The sequence below is a fragment of the Apodemus sylvaticus genome, chromosome 11 (genome assembly GCF_947179515.1).
Source record: "Apodemus sylvaticus chromosome 11, mApoSyl1.1, whole genome shotgun sequence".
NCBI classification, from domain to species: Eukaryota; Metazoa; Chordata; class Mammalia; order Rodentia; family Muridae; genus Apodemus; species Apodemus sylvaticus.
In genome coordinates this window covers 61,826,242-61,853,454 of record NC_067482.1, presented here as the reverse complement: position 1 = coordinate 61,853,454, position 27,213 = coordinate 61,826,242, and the positions used below count along the sequence as shown (strand labels likewise).

General features: G+C 37.0%; 1 protein-coding gene and 1 non-coding gene across 2 annotated transcripts in view; one reads left to right on the top strand and one right to left on the bottom strand.

Moving 5' to 3' along the window:
* Positions 1-27,213, bottom strand: part of Kcnip4 (potassium voltage-gated channel interacting protein 4) — a 496,003-nt gene that overhangs the window by 374,618 nt on the left and 94,172 nt on the right. The window lies entirely within an intron of this gene.
* Positions 305-363, top strand: LOC127696871 (U7 small nuclear RNA). Its single transcript, XR_007980323.1, has one exon. It is a non-coding gene; the product is annotated as a U7 small nuclear RNA (small nuclear RNA).

The following is a 27,213-nucleotide window of genomic DNA, read 5'->3' as shown; positions in this document are numbered from 1 at the left end:
TGAATTCTCTTGCAATGTTAAAGAAAATGTGTGCTTGCTGTTTCCTAAAAATTAAGGGGCTGGGGTCCTATGGTGCTAATTCATAAGATAATCAAAAGGAAACCTGGAATAAATAACTGAATTGACATGTAAATAAAAACTGGGCTTTTGGTCTGCATGAGATGAGCTAGCAGAAAGTGATAACTGTTGTTTAGAATTTTTCTCTGGTGAGAGCTAAGCTGTCTCAAGAACTCTGGAGAGCAAAAACAGCTCTTCAGGAACTCTTCTAACAGGATAAGGTTAAAATCTTAAGAATTACTTAGAGAGCTGATACAGCTCTTTTAAAATTTTTTCTGGCTTTCTGATTTTGATCAGAAAACCCAAGAATTACTTTTAGAATTTTTTAAATCTGGATTTCTGACTTGATCTAAAGAAGATCCAAGGTTTTCTTTTTAAAGCTACTGTGCTGACTTTGGTCAGAAAATTCACGTGCTACTCAGATAGCTTTTAGAATTTTTGCTAGCAGAGATAGCTGTTTCAACCAGAGAAATTTTAGAATATCTAGAGTAGAACAGAATAGACACACACATATGCACACACATGGGAGGAGGAGGGAGGGAGGGAGAGAGGAAGGGAGGGAGGAAGAGAAGAGTTTGGAAAGCAGTCTCAGCAGAATCAAGACCACCAGCTTGGACCCACATTTTGACTCTAAGTTCTTTGTTTTCACCACTACCAAATATCCCTCTCTCAGCAACCTAGCCTTAGCTAAAGGTGGTTTTGGCAATTTATTATTAAAGCAACATGTTTATCAACTGCCTCCAATCTTTCCTGATCATCTACTATTCAATCTAATAGTATTTCGTTGAACCTCATATTCAGTTCAGACACAGTTCAGTCATATTCAGCTGACTCTAAGAAATGGTGCTAGGTATTTTTCCCCATTACAAGTATATAGCAGGACACCAAGAAGACAAGTCTGCTTTTCCTTCCATCTAACCAGGCAATAATTCTACAGAGACCACAAATATACTGCAATGTTTATGATAACACCATTTATATTAAGCCACTGGAATCATAATTACTCCATCTCATAAATCTGAATTCTGCTTCTGTGCAAAGCTCATAAACAAACACCACAATATCCTTGATGCAATTGGAAGTTAATTATATAAATCAAACTTGTAATCCAGAATTTAAGACTGGAATCCTAATAACAAATGTTATGATTCTTGAAAGCAAGATGGAAAGGGGTGGTTTATATAGGTAATAGATATTATCTTTATGCTCAATATTCTACTTTAGAATGCCAGACATTTTTTTCTGATATGTGTGATATTGAAAGCTTGTAAAAAATTAGCTCATATAATACAAAGACCACATATAGCATGAATACAAGCTATTAATGTTCTTTCTTCCTTCCTTCCTTCCTTCCTTTCTTTCTTTCTTTCTTTCTTTCTTTCTTTCTTTCTTTCTTTCTTTCTTTCTTTCTTTCTTTCTTTCTTTCTTTCTTTCTTTCTGTATATAGGTTTAGGCCTTTGTCCTTTGTAGCTAAGACTGTTCTTAATCATACTATGTAGTCTAGGTTTTCCTCTAATTCATTTAATACTCCTATTTTAGCTTACCAAATTCTGGGAATACAAGCATAAGCCACTATGCTCAGTATAAATTGATTACATTAGAATGGATCTCATCAGTCCAATATTTACTGATGCTTTGAAATGTCAACTTTAAAAAATATTTGCATCATTCAAGTTAAATGGGTGAACAAAATTCACTGTTGTCTAGTTTCAATATCTCTCTAATGGACACTCCTCCTTTATCCCTTCCCCAGACTCTGAAGAAATGAGGGAAATACAGTCTTTGAAATAATGATTTTGCTAGACTTTACAAAGCAAAATTATGTATATAACAGAATCTATATTGTCCTAAATCAGAAAATATAATGTTCATTATGTAATGACAGTACAGAAGGTCCTCTTCTAAATGGTTTTGCTTATATAGTCTCTCTTACCAACAGTCAGCATTGGTATGCAAACAGTATATGGGAAATTCCAAAGATAAATAATCCACAAGATTTAAATTGTGTTCTCTTCTGAGGAATTATCAGTGACATCTGTCATCATCCCTTTATACCCACCAAGAGCAGGGGACCTCTATTCTTATGTGTTTATGCTCTATGTGCCATCTATTCAGTAAGCACTGAGTAGCACCAGGAAGTACCTCAGTCATCAGGACAATTGCCCTCATACCATACTGTCACAGTGCTTGAAATGTTTTCCTTCAAAGCACCATAGCAATGATCTTGGCTATTGAGAAATGTCAAATAACAGGCATAAGGTCCATTCCTTAAGATAAGAGGTGAGCATAGTCAACTTAAGGCAGGAAATATGTGGGAAGGCAGTCACAAATGTCTGAAATTTAGGAAAAGACAAAACATTACTGGTGTCCTTATCTCAGAGGAAAGTCAAATGTATGTTCCCTACATAATACTTGTTGACATTTTAAAATTAGACTCAGGAAGAGAAGGGCCTAGTCAATAAGAAGAATATTCTTATCAACATTACAGTATATGTGGCTTTGAATACGAGGCTACAACCTGAGTCAACAGAGCAATTGAGCTTAGAGAGATGCATTTGAGAGTGTGTTTCTGAAGCAAGTGACATAAAACTTTCCCTGAGATCTATGAAGTCAGCTCCTCTGGTGGGAGATCCTGTTAAGAGTTACACACTTTGCTCTTCATTTATATTGTTTGATTAAATTATTGTGGTTTTCTGTCTATACTGCTTGAATGTTCTCTCTGCTTGGAAGCTGAAATAATGTTAGAGGCTGATTTTCAACAGTGGTTCAGTTCCTGATCCCATTATGTCTTCTGACCTGATTACCTAAAAGATTTCTGATGGGGAGAGTAAATCTCCAGGACTATACTCTGATACACAGGACATAGAATTTCTCACTCATCCCTCAATTTGTTGACCCATCCATTCATATATCCATTTGTGCATATATTCATGCATGCAACCATCTATCCATTATCTATTCATTCATGTACTCACCTATATAAATCAACTACATAAACTATAAACTGAAAACTGCCATGCTCGATGCCATGTCAATAAAGCTAGAATACATCTCTCTGCAAAGTTTTGAGTAGTGTTAGGTCTAGAACAAGTGTGTGCATACTGCTTCCAAAGTCCACACACTTTGTATCTGTGAAAGAGTGCACAACCTGTCTCCCAGGATGTACATTTTGTCTGCTCACATCACTGCATTCATTGTGGACCTTATTACAGATGTGATGATGCTTTCTGTTGAGCCTTTGACATTCAGTTCGAGCACATTATTTATCAAAGACAAAAGCCTTGCATAAATAGAGGTGCTCTCTGACTCACATGGTGCAGTAGAGTTCTTGGGTCAAACAGTTGCTCTGTTCAATGTCCAGCAGTCTTTAGTTCCTAGCCATTAAGCGTGATTTTTATCTGCTTTTAGTACTGTTGGAACACTGCTGTGATAGCCCTCTTCACTCAGGACATAATTATGACTAAATGCTCATTAATATTTTCTGTTCTCAGTGGATATTTAGACCAATTATATAGAAGAATGTCTGGGATAATACAGTCACAAAAATGGGCTGCTGGCCTTTAAACGGGGAATTAGTCAAAGGCATCAGAACACTTGACATTGCCCATCTACACATGTGGCACAGTAACCCAACTACTATGGTGTTGAAACTATGAATAGGGATCAATATTTCATCAGAAGCTACCTATGGGATGCTGGAAAGATTTCCATGCTGAAGCACAAAGCTGCCAATGGTTTCCTTTGCACTGAAAGACTGGGTCTGCTTGAAGGAACTGACATAATTTTGTATTCTTAGGTTAGAATGTTTTTTCATGCTCTATGCTTACCTTGCAGTTTACCTTGCCAACCCAGCTCTTCTGCATTATATTTGTACATTTTAAAGTTAAACATTATTTAAAAATAATTGACCCTAAATTATACTTTCTATAAAGTACAATATGATGTTTGGAAATATCTGTGTATTTTAAATGGGCACCATAGAAATTAAAAAAATATTCATTTCCTCAAATAGTTACCTTCTTTACTGAATAGTAAAAAGTATTTAAAATCCAGCCTTTTACAAATTTTTAGTACTATTGTGCATTGTTGATAACAAACCATCATGTGGTACAATAGATACTTTACATTGTTTTCTTGTCAACTGTAACAATGAGCATAACCTTAGTATCCCTGATAACCACATTTATGAATTCATTCTATAAGAATATTTTAAATTCAATGTACAAAATGTTGTCAGTGGTATTTATGTGGCTTTATTTCCTAAGGGTTCATCTTTGTTGTTGCAAGTGACCGAATTTCTTCTTCTGAAGCTGAATATAATTTTTTTGTGAGTACACATCCCATATCTTCACTATCTCCTGATTCATTGAAGGCCACCTGTTGATTATCCATCTTTGTAGTGTAAATGGTGCTGTTGTAAACATAGATTCCTCATTCTGACTTTATTTTTTTTCAGATATAATAATGAGGAAAGTGGAGTATAGAGTAACCCTAATTTTACTTTTTGAGAACCATCTCCTCAAAGAGTGTACAAGAGTTCCCTTTACTCTACAGTCTCTCTGGAACTTATTATCACTATCTGTTTGCTAGCAGGCATCTCACAGGCTTGAAGTGATATCTTTTTGTTCCCTCAGTGTTGTAGCGATCTCTCTGCTCTTGAACCTTTACCAATGTTGTCTTGCCTTTGCGTCTCTGCCTTCTATGTGAGATGAGATACTTCCTGCCTGATACTTGAAAAAAAGGATTATTTTTATCTATAAGTTCTTTCATCTCCATCCACAGAGACATCTCTGGATATTGAATTTAAAGTAGCCCCCATTTCAGCCTGTTTCTTATCTTATGCTGATGGTTATCAGTGCTATATGTCATGCTCCTTATTGCTTGTTTTTCTATTGCAAAATATCCTTTTAGCTACTTTTCTTCTATGCTGCTGTTTCTTTTCTTGTTTGCAGAGAGTGACAAAGAACAGATTCTGGGGTTGCTATGAGCTGAGGCTCTTCTCTGTCATCTATTGTCTGGGTTACCATGGACCACCCTGCACTTCAGTTTCATCATTAGTAAAATCAAGGTGAAAATAATTTTTACCTCCCAAATCATTAATTTTGAGAAATGAATGAAGGAACCAAAATGAAACACCATCAACTCTGCTTATTAGAGTTTTGCTTAATTAATTATTAATTACTACTGCTTCTGTTTTATTGGTAACAGCAATACCCTGAGCCATCTAGTTATATGATATTTCCATCGTATCAAGCATATTACTTGATAAAATATGGAAAAATCAACTGATTCAGGTTTACGGGAGAGAAAGGGAAAAGAAACAGTAGAAGCCCAATTTACAAGTTGATAAAGGATGTACAGGAGACTAGATCTGGAAAGGCAATTTAAGTCAGTGATGAATAGTACTTTTTGCTATTATATAATGATGAGAGAGACAGAGTGGGAAGTGCTGCTAGCACAGCTAGCTGTAACCTAATATTAATGAGGCCAAGGTGACAGGGTTTGGCACCTTCTGTGTTCCACTTAGTTTGTCTCTGCTCTGATCTTTTAGCCTGCGTTTTTACCAGTATGCCAGCCACATTAAGCACCGTGTCTGGGAGACACAGCACAAAAAATAAACAAAACCATCAGCGAAGGGTAAGGAAAACTTATCTAATGGGATATTCCTAATAAAGAGTGGAGTGGCTAGTGGCACTGTGTGACTTATTTGGGTGCTAACTTTCCTCACACCACACATGACCTCATCCCAACAATGAACTCCATGTATCCAGACCTTCACACCTTCACCTAAGACTCAGGTTAGAATTGAAAAGTTGAAAAGCTGGGGATTCATTGTTTTTTGATTTTTGTTTTCGTTTTTGTTTTGTTTTTGTTTTTTCTCTTCCTGAAATGACCTTGGCTGCCACCAGGTGGTATTAGGCAAGCATAAGCAAAGAGAAGACTTTATTTCATAATACACAGATTTGCCAGGAATTGCAAAAATAGGATGTTTCTGGTACAGCTTCTAGAGGTGTGAAGAGTGTATGGCAGGATATTAATTTATATCTTTAAAATACTGCTTTATTTGCTTTAAAATTGAAATTGCTCTCAATCTCGAGAGACAACTCTCTCGGTCACTCTGGCTCTTGGGTCTGCTTTCGTTTTCCATGTGGGAGGAATCCTAGGTCTTCATTACTGTAGTGTTCCATGAGAGATTTATTTGTTGGTGGTTTCTCCCATCTCCTTCTCCTCAACTGCCTCTTTTTCTTCTTTACCCACCTCTCTCCCCCTTACCTGCTTTTTCCTCCCTGGGAGCCCATGCCAGAACTGACCACACCTCTCAATGTGAAAGCATGCCAGTGTGATGATTAAGCATTATAAAAAGCAGTTAGTCATTACTTCCCTCCATGCATTTGAGAATATGTTTTCCTCCAGTTCATTTTCATTTGTGAGGCACCTCATCAGCTCTTCACCCATTTCCACATGTGAAACCATGGCAATGAAACCAGCCTAGATAGTATGGAGTTCCTTGAAGCATCATCAACAGCACCGATGTTGTCATATGCCACTTTAACTTTTCCAGTGACTGGTATCATCATTTGCCACTTTATTTAACTGTGGTCTGTCTATCCATCATCTATTGATCTATCTATCTATCTATCTATCTATCTATCTATCTATCTATCTATCTTTCAATCATCTATCTATTATCTATCATCTATTTATCATGTCTATCAATCATCTATCTATATCTATTAATGGAATATCATGCAAACGTATTGTGCATACATCACTGTCACTCCTCCTCCTTGGTCCTCCTAACACTTTACAACAACCTACTCTCAAATACATTAGTTCTTCTCTATTATGGTTGTATAGTCTGATGAGTCCATTCAGCATTATGTATATGTTCACATGGTCACATGTTTAGGGCTGAACACTCAGGATAGGATAACTTCTCAATAGGCTCATCCCTGGACAATTCTCTTTCCCTTTTCCAGCAGCCACGAACAACCTGCATCCCTTCAGCTAGGGGTGGGAATTCTAATGTTTTTTAATCCATGTTGGCATGTCAGCTGATGTTGTCGTTATGCAGGTGTTGTTTGGTTGACCACGTTGCTAACATTTCTTTGATCACAACCTTTCTAAATTGCATCATTATTTGTTACTTAATACAGACTAGAAATCAGACTTTCTGCTCTCACTTCTGGATTATTAAAAGGACATTTTTCAATATCAAGCAAAGAAAACATAACTGAGTCCTTATTTACAGGTAAGAAGCTGTATATTTCATTGGGTGAGATATGTGCTCTACACATGTATGTGTGTGCTTGCATGTGAATACACACATACATGTACACACACACACACACACACACACACACTCTGCTCAGGTTCACACAATTATCCTAGCCTAGTATCCTTTTAAAATTATTTATTCTCATTTCCCTTCATAATCCTATTACAATTTGAAGAACTTTCTGCTCAAAATTTTGTTACATTAAAATTATAATTGAATTAATCTAAGGATTTATGGACCTCTTGAGAGAACTTTGCATTATAGCTATTAGGTATACAAAAGAATGTGTTTCTTTATGACATTTTCAAGTACGCATATCATTGCGCCATGTTCATATGTCACCATTACCACTTCTAGCCACTGATCCTTTTCCTGCTTTCAGAGCCTACTGGTCTTGACACACCCATAGCCCCACCTCAAGTGGCTCCCGATATGGTCCCTGGCATTATATCAGAGTTCCCGAATAATATCTCAGAGTTTATAGTGACCCTGTCCTTAGAAGGTAGCTTAATCACCTAAGCTTAAAGTAGAGTAAGGGACCAGTACTACCAATCAGAATTCTGTGAAAATACAGATGAACTTGTTTAACATCGCAGAGTAAAATTGTTTTGAGATTCTTAGGAAACACTTAGAAATTATTCAATCAGTATCCTTTTGAAGCAGGATTTTTCCCTGTCCAATTATATTAAACTTTTAGTGCAGCAGGAGGCCTGTGATTGGGCAGGGTAAAGGGAGATAGCTTGAAGAGTTGTAGATACAAGGAGCATTTCAGGAGGAAAAAACAAGGAAGATACAGGATGGACAGGAAGAAGATCTTGAACCAGTGTGGCTTTAAGTAGCCATTGATAGATATGATACCAAAAAGGATAGAATAATTAGGATAACTTTATTGTCTAATCTAGGTAGTCACCTTGTACCATTATCAATCGGCCCTGAAATCATGTGGGCATCTTGTGAATTGAGAATTTACTGTTATATAAATCTGACTTGTTAATTATAAGCTTCCAGAGTTTTGTTTCTAGCCAGTTGCTGGGTATTGTGGTGGCTGACTGCGGGGTGGACGGGCGTTGCATGGGGCTGGTGTGGCAGCAAAGGCAACTCAAGAACTCAGGCCCTGCCAGAGAGTTGGTGGGCAGAGAGTAGATGGATGGAGTGAGGGGACTTGGTGGTTCTTTTCTAATATTTCTCACAGCATCCTTTTAAATAAAATCTATAATTTCTTCTTTGCCTTTTGCAACCATTGTTTCTAATCGTTTCAGCTTAATAGATCTGGGTGAAGCAACCACCAAACTTCTTATTTGATGGAAGTTTGAGCTTTTTATTTTTTTTTCTAGACTCCATATGTTTGGCTTCAGGCTATGGCTGCATTTTTTCATTTTATTTTATTCTGGACAATATAGCAAAGAGTTATTTATTTTCTGAAATCTCTAAAGGATAGCTTAGCTTATGTCAATAAAAGTCAGTATTTGAATTCATATAGATGTATGGATCATTTTGGATAAGTCTCAAAACTCATTGTTTAATCGAAAATTATATAAGGATACATGCATACATCTATCTATCTATGTATATATGTATCTATGTATATACACACATATATATTTACATTTCTTATTACAAACTAAGAAAATATGGAATTCCAAGGAAGCTAATCATATGTGACTACAGACAAAGGATTCAGATTGAATTTTCAATAGCTGAGGAGGTAAATATATAACCAGAGCAGTGCTATTTATTGAGAGCAGAGAAACATTTCAGAAATGGTGGCAAGTCACAGAGGGCTTTGACCTCTGTAACAGGCTTGTTCAGTCATCCTCACAGATTTCTACTTAATTTATTGAAATTCATTTTCTAATTTAAAATATGCATGCTTGCCCTCTGCTTGGAAAAGAGGACACTAAAAGTGAGGAGTTTAATGGATTTTTGATTACCAGGATGGTCAGAGAAGTGTGTGCCAGGAGCATATCATGTAGAAATTAATCTAACTACATTAATGTCTCATGGTTTTAGGGCAGCTGAACCTTGTGCATCTTCCTTCAGGCTGCCAGCTCTCCCTACAGACTATGGCCCTCTGCCTCACTCTATCCTAACAATACAATGTTTTTCTCTCCTAATCATATTAAAAAAAAAGTGGCAGTAAAATCAAAATTTCTTTCTAGGCTGAGTCTAGAAGGGCAAAGTCCCAAGAGGCCAATAGCTCAAGACTGAGGATTGACTATACTCTTTATCTTCAACAAATGACTGTAAGAAGTTATTCCCTTATCTGAGCCTTGATTGTATCATCTGTAGAATGAGTATGATAGCATGAGACACGAATACCCATATTGGAATTACACTATAATGCAAAATAATAACTCGCATAAAAATTCTGTGAATGCTGTGTGTGTTTTATGTGTGTGTGTCTCTCTCTGTGTGTGCATGTCTGTGTCATGAATGATATGTGTGTGAAGAGCACATACTTGAGTATCCATATTTACATTTACCTTTTTTGAGACAGACCCTCTGCTTATTGGTGCTTATGTCCAGACTAGAACTGATTCACAAGCCCTCATCTCACATTAGGAGTTCTGGGATTTCTGACACATGCTGCTTGGCTTCTGGTGAATTGAACTCAGCTTCCTCCTGCTTGCATACCGTTTCCTCATTGAGCCAGCTCCCTGCTCAAGTGAACAGAGCTTTATTCACTCCACAACAAATGTATCATTAGTGGTTGTTCTTATAATTACATGACTAAGATGTAACAGGAATGTAAAGAATTGATCCTTTAATGTTGCATCTTGGACATTGAAACATATCAGAGGCATGTTTTCCAAGGCTTTTCATAACTCTATCCATATGCAGATTTGGAATGTATATGTACTTTCTTGTCCCTGTAAAACCTCAGCACAAATCATCTTATAGCATCAAAAATAATGGCCTACCAATGTAACACTGCTTCTAATTAATGTCTCTAAGATTCCATTCCCGTTGTTACATTTTGAAGAATAAGATAGTTTTGATTAGGAGTTCATGGGCATCAGTACTGTTAATACATATTTCACCTTGTTGTGTACAAACCCAATGATGTTTTAAATTTCCGTGACAATCCAATGAAGATTTTGTTGTCCCAAACATTTTGTTGTGATCTGATAAGCATAAAATACAACACTAAGTGCAAAATAAAGATGTTCCAAAACCCTCTAAAATTCACTTAATTTAAAATTTTTTCCACACTGGTTATAAAAATCAGCTGTTTGAGAGGAAAAAATTATTATCAGATAAATAATTATATGTTTAGTAAGTACTTAGACTTATAAAATCTTCCCTTGACCATAGGTCTAGTCAAACATAAAACTTACATTTATTGTAACTTTGAGGTTTTTTCTATCTTTCTTTTTTTTTTATTTGTCACCATTTTCAGTTTGTGCTTCAGGACCTTTCTACTGCAACAAGGTTTCAGATATATTGACATACCATGTCAGCCATATTAGAGCTCGAGACCCACCCTTATGGGAAAATAGAGCTAAAGCAGGAAAACATTGCAATGTTTGTGACTAAATAATATTGTTAAGACACGTGAAACCTGAGCTCAAAAATCATAGTTTCTAGTTCCCACATCTGTGCTGAGGGCTCTTAATCTTACTTGCAGGCACTGATGTTTATCTTCCTCAACTGCTGTGCTCTAACTAAGCAGAGGAGAAGGCAGGGGAAACTTTCTTAAATAACTTGTAATGCTCAATTTATTTTCTACATACTTCAATGCTACTCTATCTACATTATTGAGAAATCCATGATACCAAACCTCACCCAGTAATAAATTTCATATTTTTAGCTTTGGTCCATAAGAATATAGTGGGTGGGTAACTTCCTCCCTCCTGATTTGAAGTAGGTGCAGTGTTTTCCTTATTTCTGTGGTGCAGGGCAGAGACTGAGGATGACTTTTATGGGATCAGGTGCTAGAGGATCAGGGATAAACCAAAAGAGATGAACCCAAGGCAGAAAACAAGGGAGAAAGGTTAGCCAGTAATCCCCAACCTCCATTCTAAACTCTGCAAGCTTCAGGGGCAAATCTAGGGATATTATATTTTATTTGCTATCTCTGAAAAAAAAGAAAAGGAAAAGAAAAAAAAAAGACAAGGAAAAGGAGACTTCAATAGCCAACAGGGATCAAAACGTATTTGCATATCCTTCCACCTCCCAGGCTGCATACAAATTAAATGTGTAATTACATTTAGATGCCACAGCTGCTTGGAGACTTGTTCTTCACAGCATCTATTTGTGAATTTCAAAAGTTTTATAAGGAAACCTTGAAAGCAAAAAAGTAAATATTTTGAAAGGGAGTTATAATTTGTCTGCAGCAATCCTTTCATCAATAGGAAAATGGAGGCAGATCTTAGTAGATCAGAGAATTGCAGCATTCAAAAAAACAATACTAGCACCATCTAGAAATGCAATCTGCTGGTATCAGCTTTCCATTGATCCCTCTATGCATTCAATTTATCTGTCATTTAATACAATAAGAGCAAAGTGGCCCAAAGGAGAATTATTTGCAGGAAGCAACAGAGATATTCACAACAACAACAACAAAATGTGACAACATGTACAAACACAGACAGATGAAAAGTAACATTATTTAAGCAGCCTTCTGAGTCACCTTCTTGTCATATAATTTTGTATATTGGTAGCCAGAGGATTGAAATTATGACTCCTGGGATGTGAAAATTAATTTGTGAGTACATGCACATGCTATTTTAAACAAATAAGAGACTGGGACCATAATGTTGCCATGCATGGTGGTGGAAAAACTCGTAAACGATCCATTGTATACAATTCAATGATGGAATGTGAATGTTAGGTTTTCAAGGTATTTTTTATGCTACATAGAAACTTCATAAAGGGCACCACAGTAGGCCTTCCTAAATCACTACCATAGAAACATCTGTGCCTTTCCTGTGTAGAATAGCAGAATACTAGTAAGGAAGGAACTGATCACTGGAGGTGTGTCATAGTTGCAGTCAGTGCACCCAGCAATGAATGGCAGTTGGACCACTGTTAGAAAATGAACAAGACCATCTGATAGGTGAGAAATTTTTCTTGGAATTAGGTTGAGCTTTTAAGTGATAGATGAAGCCAATTTCAGAGTGACCGATTGATTCTCAAAGAATATGGCTTACATAAATCAAAAAATGTATTGTTTTGTGTTTTTATCCTTAGTTTTGTCAGTTACACACATATAAAGTAGAGAGGGTCTATGTACCGTCCATCAGTCCACATACAATCAATGGTAGAACCTATTATTTGTGTTAGCATTGGGATTATTTTTCTTACTAGAATGGCATGACATCGATCGTGATTGAGCCATCTTTTGTGCTTGAATACAGAGATCTTGACTCATAGCTCTTTAATTTTCATCTAGATTACCATGATTTATCATACTTAACATATGAATTAATTGTAAGTCCTTTTCTCTGAACTTTGAACCAGCTCCAGATAAGTAACAGACATCCACTTACTTATACTCGAAAGAAATATTCATAACTTTTCAACAGAGAAATTTGACAGTAGGTGACATCAGCATTTCCCTATGACCAGATGCTTTCAAAAGGACTATATGTTGCTTTAATCCTATAACACCATTCCTGTAGGGCCCGGCCTTGGAATAGTCGCAGTTATTTATTTTTTACTAATGGAAACATTTGACTTAATGGATAGATTAATTATGAATTGTGTTTTTGATCTAGAAACATTTTGGCGTGAGATATGTATGAGTGTAGTTAAGGGGGTATGAGAGTGAGAGGAAGCTAGCAACTATAGCTAGATGGCCACAGCTCAGGGTTTGAAGAAGGACAAAGAGGACACAAAGATCACAAGGTATAAGGTGGCACAGGAAGGGTACAATTCAGGGAGAGGAGATGGGGAGAAAGAAGGGGAGACAAACAAGAAAACAAATTTTGTTTGCAAATGCTTTAATGAAAGCTAATATTTATATACTAGATAAACTAAGATGTATGTTTTACTGATAATGAGTTGTATATTTTAAGTTGGAGAAATTGATGGTAAGGAGTAAAAACTAAGCACCTAGAATATTTAAATGATATCTTTATGCTTCTTTAGGTTTACTTAGTTCCTTATCACAACAGAAACACTGCTCTTTTCTGTCTTCTTAAAGGCAGTTGTCATTTTCAGTCCATCTCAATGTACTATACTCAGCGTTGTCACGGGCAGACAATGAAGCAGCACAGCATCTGGCTTGGACTGCTATGCCCCTCCCCCAAGGCCCTGCCCCATTTAGATGTAAGCCTTCATGGCAGACCTTCTTTTAGTCGTGGCTTCCATTACTATAGCACCTAACCACTGAACGGAGTGAACTGCATTTGTTGTTCAATTAAAGGCAGACACATGTGTAAGGTTTTTCATTGAAAAGACAATCAAATGGCATCTTGCAGCCTGCTAATTTTCTTGTTGGCTTAGTTTGTATAGACAACCCCTAGGTGATTTTGACAGATAATTTGTATTTTTATTTTCAAACGGTCAATGCTTTAAGACAGGGGTTTGCAAACATTTTCTCTAAATGCCAGAAACATAAAAGAGCTTTGCTGGGCATATAGTCTCGGGTGCAATTACTCAGCTCTGCTATTGCTTTACAAACACAAACCCATTATTAGAGAGTGTACAGATCTGTATTGTAATAAATCTTTATTTTCTAGATTAAGTAGATTAGCTTTGGCCCGTGTCATCCAGAGTAAGGAACATTGCATTTGAATATATACAATTAATTTTAGCAGTTCTTAAAAAAACCAAATAAATATAATTATCACCTGGCTTGTTACATGGGTGATAGAGATCAAACTCTAATCATCCTGCTTCCATAGTAAGCACATTACTGACTGAGCTGTCCTTCAAACATTGATTGTCAAGTTATTTTTTGTATTTATCAATTTTTAATTAATTAACTAATTAATTAACATCCCAACCCTGCCCCCTTCTAGAGCTCCCTCCCAGAATCTGACCATTACTCTCCCCCAAGTCTTAATTTATTGAAGCTCCAATTTGATTATTTTGGGTGAGCATGTCAATGTCATACACTATTTGCAGAGAACAGAGGACAGCATGTGAGAATACAGTCACTTCTTGGATGATATGGGTTCCGGGAGTCAATGACAAGCCCTCAGGCATGATGGCAAGCATCTTTAACCATGGTGCCATATCGCTTGCTGCATGTACTGTTGCTGTTGTTAACAGGGTTCTCACAGCTTCATTTGTTATTAGGAAGCACCAGCTATTTAGTTTGTCTTAGTGGAGAAACTGAGAAACCATGAACTGCAGGATCTAAAGAAATTATTTTAAAATAATTCTTTAGCATAAGGAAAGCTGCCCTTAATAAGTAGTAGAAAATCTGTTAGCTGATATAGAAGGACTGAGGGATCAGGAGAACCTGAAAGTAAAGACACCAGTGAAGATGTGCTTACATATCTCTATTGTCTGGATGTCTGAGTTAGATGAGCAGTTAAGGCCCATCAATGAAGGGCTCCGGATGTCCCACAAAATGATTGACATGAAAGCTACTTTCTAGAATCAATTAGTTAACTGAGTTAGTTTAATAAATCACACACTTTAGTAGAGCACTCTTTTTTGTTCTGAGCCTAGGAGAAAGGAAAGCTCATAAAGAAGTTGTTCAATTATGAAATTAAAATAGTGCAAAATACATTTATTTGTTGATTGGCATAATTTTTACAAAGACGTTGACTCAGAAGCACAATTGTCAGATTCTGGCATTCAGTCAAGAATATGGAAGTGCCTTTCATGTTCTTCTGAAAGGGTTATTTCTGAATTTCAAGGCCATCTCGTGCGTCCTTTTAGCCTTTAGCATTGGTCACATTTTACAACTCAGTTGTATTTGAACGCCTGAGAAAGGATTGGAAAGAAACATTTCTGAACATCTTGCTACTCGATTAATGAAGCAATCTGAGCTTTTCTGTGGAATAGGAGGTTTGCACACAGAGGTAGAAACACAGAACCAATAGAGAGACTGCACAGTGAAAGGTAAGGACAGAGGCATTAACAAATTTTACTCTGTCAAGGTAACTTTGTTAAAAGTTGCTTGAAGAGAAAATGCATTCATTCCTTTAAATTGCTGTCAATAATTCTACTGTTCAGTATTAATAATATTAATAATATGTAAACTTCCTCACAAAGAAACCCCATTTCTCCATTTAAATTGCTGTCCAACACTTAAAATGAAGTGACAAATGTCTGCAGTGACCCCTTCAGGAATTCCCATTTACAACTCACGACTTCTCTCAACTTCATGTGCCTTGTTAAACTCTGCAAGAAAAGGAGATTTATGGATCACCAGACACTGCACAGGGTTAGTACTTGATACATCTTGGATGGTACAGGGGATTCCCGAATGACTATGTAATGTGACAAGCTCTATTACAATTTTGAGTTTCATGAATATGGAAGTTGACTGCTATAGAACTCAACAGCTATTGAGAAGCTAGATATAGTAGCCAGTATTTCTTTCACAAATCTATTTTTTTCTTCACCAAGAAAAGGCATGCTTGCCTGATGAAGTGTTCCTTCCTTACTGATTTGATGGCACCTCTTACTGTTTATCCATAGATGAGATCATTTTTCGTTAGGCACCTTAGCCTTTTAAGATACAGTTTTGCTATATTGCTGAGAATCTACTGTGCATCTCCTTTCCCAATTCCCAAGTGGTTTGAGGATCTGCATCATTATGCATGGCTTAAATACCACTTCTTTAGGTGAACATGTCTTCCTCCCTCATTAGGCACTTCCCTTCATAATCACTGGGCATTATATCCCTAGTTTAGCAGATACTTAGAGAATCTATGCCACAAATGTCTCCTTCCTAAAGGTCACCTGCTTCAAATAGAGTACAGTGACTGCAGGGTCTGTGCACACCTGCAGGTTTGTAGATATGAAATCCTTCTTCAGATACTCTGAGGTAAGCAAGTGAATGATACTGTTTTTCAGGTGGGGATAAATCCAAATAAGAACACAGTTAAACTCATTTGTGACCACAAGTAGCTGTGGTTTGGGGATGTTCATTGTGCCAGTATTTTCTGAGTGAAAAGCTTACTGTAATTATCTGTTAAGAAACAAAATTTCACAAGGACCACATTCATTTGTGAATCTAAAGAACCCTACATCACTGCATACTTTTAACTGAGTTGTTTATTCCATTGGCTTTTCAAGGAGTCTTATTGGACTACTCTGTCACCAGAAAGAGAAGTATGGATATAAGATGGAACCTCAAAGAAAGGAAATGATGATAGATTTGTATGTATTTTTCATAGTTTTGGTGTGTTACATTCCTTGAGAATAATGACTATTCATCTTATTAGACTCTGCAACAAAATAAGATTTATGCCTTAGCAGCTACTGTACATGGTAGGTGCTTGATAAATATTGTATGGTACAGGGGATTCCTGAATGAAAATGTGCTTGAATGGGAATAAAGATCTGGGATAAGCCTCTGTGCATCTAATGGTCTCATCTTCTGACTGCAGATGAAAAGTGTCCAGTTCTATCAAGCTCACCCTGTTCTGACAGGACAATTGATTTCATTTTGATCCTAACTGAGAGCAGCCATGGTACTGAACCTTGTTAAGAATGTCATGCCTCCTGTCTAAGTAGTCACTTGACTCTTCCGTTTGCCGAATCCTCATGCAGTTTAAGGGGGCAGGACATATGAGCTGCCTAACTATACCTGTTTAGTAGCTAGAAGTTTCATTCCTAATGACATACAGATAGCTGCTGCCTGGACAATTCAAGTTCCTTTAGTTTTCTGTGCTCATTTTCCACCTCTTTATTTTGTTCATTTTTCTAGTCAAATGCTTGATTCTGGATGCATAGAATTCTTTTGAAACATCATAGTATTTAATGATGAAAGTAGATGACTTCAGTACTAAAAATTCTCAATCAGTGAAGCAAATTTACCACACATATGTATGTTCTTTGAGCTGATTATCCATGTGCTAGTTCAATGTTTCTTTTTCCTGGTATGGAGCACCATGGTGTCTAACTTTAATGGACACATGCTTTCTATTTACAATGCCATTTAAATTTCCCCTCTTAAATTAAGGCACTCTATCTAGTTTCAGTTTTACTATACTTTACCATAATCGGTTTTCATGATATTGCCTTCTCATTGGAGAAGAACCAATTGTAAGTAAATTGTTCAGTGCAGTAGGGTATAACTTTGCTATCACAAAATCATGTTTTCTCTGCAGAGCCAGAGATGGTTTTTTAAGATTATTTTTCCCATACTATGTATAAGCACAACATTCTCAAATTTAACAATGTTGTGCAAATTGTCACTGCAAGACTGATATCATGGACGTGCAAATCATGCTGCCATAGAGAAAATCCTGCTTAGATGATTATAGTCAGGCAAGGTGCTATTTTTGACATTAAGAAATTGTGATAGCCCATGAACATAGGCAACAATATTTTTATCTTAAGCTGGCACCATCATCATATAAATAGTTGTGCAAAGCAAAGGTGCAAAGGTATGGGATGAATTTTACACACATACACAAAGCATTATAAACAATACCCATTACAAGACATGGACCATGTCAACCTCATATGAGGCTTCTAGGCTAAATCTTTACTGACCAGGGTAAACAGTAGTAGTGTGATACATCATGAAAGTGTTGTTCTGTTTGAACTTTGTCCAAAAGAAATCATAAATACATAATATGTGCTTGAATTTTCTTGAGCATTATACATATAAAAATCACCTGTGGACTAAATATAAGGCAGATTTTTTTTGTTATTGCTCCTCTGCTCTGAATACATTCTAATATTATGGCATTTGGGTTATTTTAAGTATTTGATTATTACAAATAAAACTATAATAAACCATCTTATACATGCCTATTAGGGTGTGTGTGTGTGTATGATTAATTTTAATTATAAATTTGACATTCTAATATCGATCAGAAAGAGAACCTCAGTGAGGAATTACCAAGGCAAAGCTGCCCTGCTGACATGTCTGTTGGGAATTTCCTTTACTAATGTAATTGGTGTGAGAAGGACCAGCTAAAAATGAGTTGCACTCAGCCATAGGTTTGGGATCTGGAATACACTGAGAGAGAGAGAGAGAGAGAGAGAGAGAGAGAGAGAGAGAGAGAGAGAGAGAGAGAGAGAGAGAGAGAGAGAGAGAGAGAGAGAGAAAGAAGTTTGGAATAAGCACACATGCATCTACTGCTCTCATCTTCTGGCTGCAGAAGAAAAGCGGCCATTCTATCAAGCTCCTACTGTCGTGACATTATAGCCACGATAGACAGACATCTGAAGGTGTGGCCCAAATAAACCCTATCTTCTTTAAGTTTCTGATTTCGGAATATTTATTGCAACAACAGGAAAATGAATATGGCAGCATGTGCTTTTTCTTTGCAGCAGTTTTGAGATGGATTTGTAAGCTTATAGAAAAAACAGTCATTCTAGATTTAAATATCAATGATGCCTTTTTGGTTTTCTTTTCTTTTCTTTTCTTTTTTTTTTAAGAGATATGTCCATGCCTTTCATTATATAAGATTTGTTTTGATTCCAATTCACACTGGATTACTTCACATGCTGTAACTTTTAAATTTCACAACCACTTTTTTAATAGAAAATCTCTCAATCTGAATAATTCTCTTAGCATACTGGCCTTTTAGAATTTACAAATATAGCAAGTTCTCAGAGTTAATAAGAGATGTTCTAGTTCTGAAGAAAAATTAGTTTTAATGGATATATGGCCTGGTCATATTTTTTGCACAGATAGAACAAAGTATAGTCTTGAAAAGTTCCAGCAATGCTCCAACTCAAATGCTAATGCATAAATTGCTTTGTATTATTTTACATACATGACTGTTTTGACTGGATGTGATTTTGTGCATCCTGTGCTTCCTTGGTACCTGGAGAGGCCAGGGGGGGTAATGAGATTTTCTTGCATACTGAAGTTATAGACAGTTGTGGGCCACAGTGTAGATAATTAGAGTTGAGCCTGAATCTATTGACAGAGCAGCTACTGTTCTGAATGCTGCACCATTCCATTCCGATCTCATATTCTTAAGGCTTAACCTGTGAATGATACCTATGGACTTGATGATATCTGCCGATGATTAGCTCTTTATAAAAGATCTTATTCACAATGCTGTCCTTAGTTATTATTCACAGGGCTAAGAACTCTTTAATCTCAGATTAAATTAGCAATACAATCCCAGGAGCAAAAATACATTTTTTATCAATAACAAAAACAAAATGTAAACCTATTGTCTCAAAAGTTACAGATAAGAATAATAGCTGGTATACATTTTCTCTCTTATGTGGGGTTCCTACATTTTTATATATGAAATCGTATACTGATATAGGACATAAAAGTAAAATCGAAAGAAATCTAAGAAGACTAAAGGGAGAGAAGAGAGATAAAAAAGAAGGTGGCGATATGGGGGAGTGTGCTCAATTTACCATGAACACACACACACACACACAAACACACACACACAAGTGTGTGTAGAAATACTTTTCATTGAAACTTAAGTCATGAAAATATACAAATATATTTGAAAAAGATCTACTAGCATTGGCATGAAAAAGTCTATAGGCCGCAATAGCCAAAATATGAACACTTGTGGATAATATTCAGAAAATAACTTACTAGTCTCATACACAAATTACTACATTGGCATTTATTTGGTGAAATTAAATTAAAATTTTGATTTCCTATATTGCCTTTTCCTAGGTCTCTGAGTGGATGTGTTTCTTCCATTCTTTACTGCCTCTTCAAATAGCTGACCTTGTCAGAAGGAATTCACCACTCAGTTTAAGTTCTATAGCCACACAGGAACCCCAGGGCATTGATGGAAACACTAATCTCCCACAAACCTTTCAACCCTAAATTTATTCTGTCTATAAGAAATGTAGGTACTGGGGATGGAGCAGAGACTGAGGGAATGGCCAACCAATAACTGGCCCAACTTGAAACTCACCCCATGGGCAAACACCATTCCCTAACACTATTAATGATATTCTGTGATACTTGGAGTCCCTGGGAGGCTCGACCCAGCATCTGACTCAGACAGACAAAGACACCCACATTCAAATAGCAGATGGAGCTTGGGAACTGGCAGATGAATAGCAGGAAAGTCTGATGCCCAGAAGGGGATAGGAACTCCACACAGAGAGACCAATAGAGTAAACTAACCTGGGCTCTTGTGGCTTTCAGAGACAGGACCACCTATCAAAATAAATACACAGGCTGGACCCCGGCCTCTCCACATATATGTAGTAGATGGATGTGCAGCTTGGTCTTCATGTGGGTCCCAAACAACTAGAGAGGGGGCTTTCCCAAAAGCTATTGCCTGTATGTGGGATATGTTCCTCTAGCTAGGCTGCCTTGTCTGCCTTCAGTTGGAGAGATAGCACCTAGCCCTGCAAAGACTTGAAGTACCAGGGTGGGGGAATACCCAGGGGAGCCCCCCACCTCTCAGAAGATAATGGGATGGGATATGGGGAAGGATTATCAGATAATGTGACCAGGAAGGAGGCAGTTAGCAGCATGAAAAGTGAATAAGTAAAAATTAAATTAATAAAATTTAAAAAACTTAAGTTCAAGAGCCACTGCTAACATCAATAATGTTTCTGTTTATAATTGATAAGGTAAGTAAAATTGGGAGATTACAATGAATAACGTTTATTCAGAGTAATGTGCTTTGCATGTTTTCAACTGTGTCAGAAATATGTTGATACTTTATAGACTTAAAAATATATTCTTCATCACTACATCTATGAAATCGATGCTCTGTTATGCTCTGTGGAAAAGAGAGCCAATCTCAAATACAAGACATCTAACTATCTGCTCCCTTGCATGAGATTGTACCTGCAAAACATCCTTATAGAGTTATCCCAATCTGTGAGGTACTAATGGTCTTGTATGGGTGTATCTGTCACTGTTTTGTTCTGGGTAAATGCAAGATGTGACAACTGGTCAACCTCAGTTACAGTTATTGGTTTTTAGTGGGAATGAATAATGTCTTTCAGTATAAAGAAAGAACATTTTGCCTTCTGGCCATGGAGGACTGACACCCATTGTGGCAGTGCTTTTGTTTTGTGTTTTCTCTAGATGAGTAATGCAAGGGTTGTCCTTGGTGACTCTGCTATCAATGTACAGTAGATAAAATGCTCAAAATTTTTTAGACAATAGGTGCCATGTCCTTAACTATCCTTACTTTATGAAAGAGAAAATAAGAGTTGAAGTAGCTTCAAATGCCCAAGGTAACTGAAGTATTAAAGTGAAATAGCCCACACTATTTTTTTAACTTTAAATACAGAATTTCCCTGAATTTCTCCTTAAAAACTTTTATTTGAGTCTAGTATTCCAACGCAAAGGTAGGTTGAAGACTTGGATGAGATTGTGGATCCACAAATTTTATGAAAGCCAGCTTACTGAAAGTATCTATCTATCAATACAGAGCATGCTCTTAAGTTCAGCTACTCTGATGGTGTGAAATTAATTCAAATATGTTTCTTGAAACTCCAAAACTACCACATTTTGAAATGATTCAGTTAATGAATCAATAGGCAGGAAATGAGAGAGAAATACACAGAAATGAGGACCAGAAAGCATGGTTCAGTATCAGTGAAAAGTTAAAAAACGGTGCCTGCACACCACTAGGTGCTAGCAGGTTTTCCTTACTTATACCAGTGGATAGCATTCGGCCTTGTAAGCATCTACTGCCCACTTGTTGTAGTTTAAAAGACCAACTAATTTTCCTGTGTTAGTAATTAAGACAAATCTAGTTATTTTCAATGAAAATGTCTATTATTCAACAATCAGTAGATCTCTGCCTTTCATAAACCAGCACTCCCTGCTTCATCTGAGGTTTCTTCTACATTATGACTTCTAATCACACTCCCCTGCAAATAACTTCCTTTGTAAATTCTTGTTGTAGGACATACTCCTTTGCCCATTTACACATTTACAGTCATTTCATAGACCACGATATGGTAAACAGGCAGGAAACTTCTTCAGTGTCATTTTAGGCATGCAATTAAAAGTCTTTAAGTGATTGTTTTATAAAGACATTAAGTTCAAAAGTCCTTGCTCACACCCTGATGCTCAGATAACTCCCAAGTTTGCTCAACTTATTTACCTAGATTTTTTCTATGTTACTCACTCATACTCCAGGATATTAGCAGATAGTTATGCATCTATTTATAAACCCTATAATTGTCCATGTAGGTATCCTGATTTCTGTTTAACTATCTAGAAAGAGAAATCTAAGTCGGGTGGGGGTGGCACACACCTTTAATCCCTGCACTTGGGAGTCAGAGGCAGGCAGATTTCTGAGTTCCAGGCCAGCCTGGTCTACAGAGTGAGTCCCAGGACAGCTAGGGCTACACAGAGAGACACTGTCTTGAAATACCAAAAAAATAAATAAATAAATAAATAAATAAAAAAAGATAAAGAAAAAGAAAATTCACATAGAATAAACTTTATACATAACAGGAATATGTATGCAGTCTTTTAGATACTGACCCATCCTCCATTTATGATTCAATTTCCATTTTTGTATGTATGTATGTATGTATGTATGTATGCATGCAAAAGTCTTGAATATACTCACAAATATAGCTCAAGTACCTACTAGGTCCACAAAAATTAGACAATTGGCTATTCTTCAAGCCACACATTTTTGTGCATCTTATGCTGTCTGTGGAAATGGAGCCCTGACAGAAAGTAAAGACAATATACAATAGGTGTGTGTGTGTGTGTGTGTACATGTGTGTGTGTTTCATATGCACAGTTATTACTTGCTTACTTTCTTGATATGGATAAACTCTTCAAATTCCCAGTGCCCCTGGATCCTCAGAAAGTGAAATTTGGATGATTGACAGCAATGACAAGTTGTTCAAAGGGAAAAAAAAGGTAGATCAATCCAAGAATCAAAAGAGCCCAAATCATACTTCCTACTTTTTTTTTCTCCTTGGAGCTGCTAATTATTACCACTTACAAGAAAACTCCTGCTTACTCTACTTTGATTCTAACTGAGATCAGTCAGGTTGTGATGCCTCATTAGGAATGTTTTGATTTCTTTCTGCCTGGTTAAACACACATCTCCAACTTACTTAGCCTGCACATTATTCCTAGGGATTCTGCCTCTCAGAAACAGGGAATCTCCCTGCACTCATTCCCCTGGCTCTCACAATGTGGGAACCAGGCGTACTTTTCTAGGGAAAATAATTGTGTACCTTTCACAAGAACCTTTATTTCAGAAACTCTTCCATGTAAAACCTCACACATATGTTTTCTGATAGTTCCTAAATAAAATTTCATAGCCTTTAATGATAAAAGCTGTGTAAGCATAAAATATAAGGAATGAGGGTAGTTGGAGTTAGAAAAACGGGTCCCTGGTTAAAAGTGCTTGCTACTGTTTAAAAGGAACAGACTTTGCTTCCCAGCATCCAAGTCAGGGGGCTCATAACCAACTGAAGATCTGTAGGACCCAATGCCCTCTTTAGAGTGTGCACACACAGGGAAATATACACACACTACGGACGCCCACCATTTAAAAGAAATAAGTCTTTACTTTTAGTTTTTAACCTAATTTACATATTTATTTATTTTATGTACATGGGTACCATGCCTGCATGTATGCCTGTGCAGCATGTGAGGATCTGGTACCAATAAAAGCCCTTAAAATGGTATCTGGGAAAGAAATCATAGATCGTTGTCAGAATCCATAAGCATTCTGGGAATCAAACACTGCTCTGCGTAAAGAGTATCCAGTGCTTTTTTATAATGGATGTATCTGTTCACTCTTCAAATCTTTATTTTATTTTAATAAGTAAGATAAGTGGACTCATTAAAACTTCCTAATTAAATATGGTATATTTTCTACTCTTTGTTGAGAAAAGAAGTTATCTAAATTTTGACTCCTTGTGGAGAAATGTACCTTCTTCTGACCAATTGAAAACTAATTCCAGGTGCAATAAAATGAAGAATGCCTTTGTGGAACAAACCAGGGAGCATCTTTTTTTATGGTTATCCTTGGGTTGGCTTTCATGAAAAACACAGATATTCAAATTCTTGGGTGTGTCCCAGGGGGCTATGGATGAGGTAAAGTCAGGGATTCTTCTGCTCTTTATCTTCCTCCACCTCCTTTGCATATCTGCTATTGAATACCTGCTCAATTCCCCACTTCTCTATTTATCTGTGTCAATCCTCGTGAGGACACAGATTCACTAGAAGGGAGGGAGAAATGAGCTGAGCTGAATCTCAGCTCTCCCTCAGTTTGGAGACTTCCCAGATGTGAAATATTGAGAATCTCTGAGTGTTACGCATTCATTTTCTGAGACTTCATGTATTTTCTTAAATGTAAAGATGTAATGCTGGTTACCTTTTTTTTTTATAATTTCATATTTTTATTTATTCAATATATTTCTATTTACATTTCAAATAATCTCCCCTTCTCTGGCTCCCCACTCTCCGAAAGTCCCATAAGCCCTCTTCCCTCCCCCTATTCCCCCATCCAACCCTTCCCACTTCCCTGTTCTGGTATTCCCCTACACTGCTGCTGCGTTGAGTCCTTCCTGAACCAGGGGCCACTCCTCCGTTCCTCTTGGACATCATTTAATATGTGGATTATGTCTTGGGTATTCCATATTTCTAGGCTAATATTAACTTATCAGTGAGTGCATACCATGATTGATCTTTTTAGACTGGGTTGCCTCACTTAGTATGATATTCTCCAGCTCCATCCATTTGCCTAAGAATTTCATAAATTCATTGTTTCTAATGGCTGAATAGTACTCCACTGTGTATATATACCACATTTTTTGTATCCATTCCTCCGTTGACGGACACCTGAGTTCTTTCCAGCTTCTGGCTATTACACACAGGGCTGCTATGAGCATAGAGGAACATGTGTCCTTATTGCATGCCGGGGAATCCTCTGGGTATATGCCCAGGAGTTGTATAGCAGGATCCTCTGGAAGTGTCATGCCCAGTTTTCTGATGAACCGCCAGACTTATTTCCAAAGTGGTTGTACCATCTTGCAACTCCACCAGCAGTGGAGGAGTGTTCCTCTTTCTCCACATCCTCACCAACACCTGCTGTCTCCCGAGCTTTCAACCTTAGCCCTTCTGACTGGTGTGAGGTGAAATCTCAGGGTTGTTTTGATTTGCATTTCCCTAATGACTAATGATGTTGAACATTTCTTAAGGTGCTTCTCAGCCATCCAAAGTTCTTCATGTGAAAATTCGTTGTTTAGCTCCGCACCCCACTTTTTAATAGGGTTATTTGGTTCTCTGCAGTCTACCTGCTGGTTACCTTTATAACAAATACTTAAATATTAAAATCCCACAGTTTTTGGTTAGTTAAATAGCTTTTCAATTTGTACAGTTCTTGTAAAATAGTGCAGGGAAAATATGCTGGAGTTGGCAAGGGTGACTCAGCGTTAAATTGTGGTCTGCAAGTGCTTAGCTTCGAATTGCCAACATGCAAAGTAGTTGGATGATTTTGATTTTCCTTGAGGTATGAAACGTTTTTGAAATTAAACTGTCAAGAATTAAAGGCTGTTTAAATTCAATTTTTGACCTAGGAAATGAAATCTCATCTCCAATTTCATGATTTTAAGCAGAAAACAAATATAAACAAACGAAAATAGATACTGATGTAGCTAATATATGTTGCTGTTTTAGGAGAGGAAAGATCATAAGAGACCTCCACATGTCTTTATGTGCTGGCTCAAAATACAATTTTACTGAGCAACTTTTAGGCAGGAATATTAAAGATAAAGTTGAGACCTAGGAAAACATAGGAATTGGGGGCCTTATTCTACTCAGTCATGGAGAGTAGTGTGAGAACATCTGTAACAAGTAAGGCTTTTCAAAACTCACGAGTGGGGAGAGAGACGGGGAACTGACACACATAGATGGGGGAGGGGCAGAGAGAGTGAGGAAGACATATAAGGAAGGAGCATCAGATAGACATAGAAAGCTGGGAAGGGAGAAGAGACAGAGACAGAGATTAAAGTCTTAGTGGAATACGAGAAAAAGGAATATAACTTCACAATGGGTCTCAGGGAGTTTTGGTGAAGCTCAGATAAGAGGATACAAGAGACAATATGACTTGGTGATGTCAGTACTCTATCCTATCTTCTATTCCTTGAGTCTCTGAGTATCATTCCACCAGGATCCTGCAGGACTTCATGAGTACCCATTCAGTTCTTTTTTTGGCCATGGCCATGCCCGGTGTCTGAGCATGAATGTTACCATGTTAATGTATCAGTTTACATATGGACTCCTTTTCATTCTTTCCTCCATAAACATTCATATAAAAATCTTATTGGACACAAGGAGGAACATAAGAGGATACCTGCTCTAGGAAGCTTTTGGTCTACCTGGGGAACTGAAACACAACAAGAATTAGTTTATGCCAAGGAGTGTGCATTACTGGGACAGCTTGGTAGTCACAATTCTGTGAGCTAGACACTGTAATAAGACTATTTTTTTTTCAGACAAGGGAGCCAAGTTTTAAAAGGCTAAATAATTTCTACTAGGGGTACAGCTGTGAAATAATGAAACTAAAGTTTATGAGTACATAGAAAAATATGTATAGAAAGAAGACTATAGATTACAAAATTAGTAATTTCTGTGTTTAGTTTCCTAATTACTATGTAAGTACACACCAACAATATTGACTTTTATAGATATGGAAAACAAGGAAAGAGGCTGAGCCACTTGCCCATCTTTCTTTAGTTTTATGTCATACAGTAATAGATTATGTCCAAAGTCAGTGGTCAGCCTTGCAGTTTGCTTGTACTTTGCTTGTACTTTGGACTTTTCTAAAGTCTTCATAAATTTGACTAGAGTC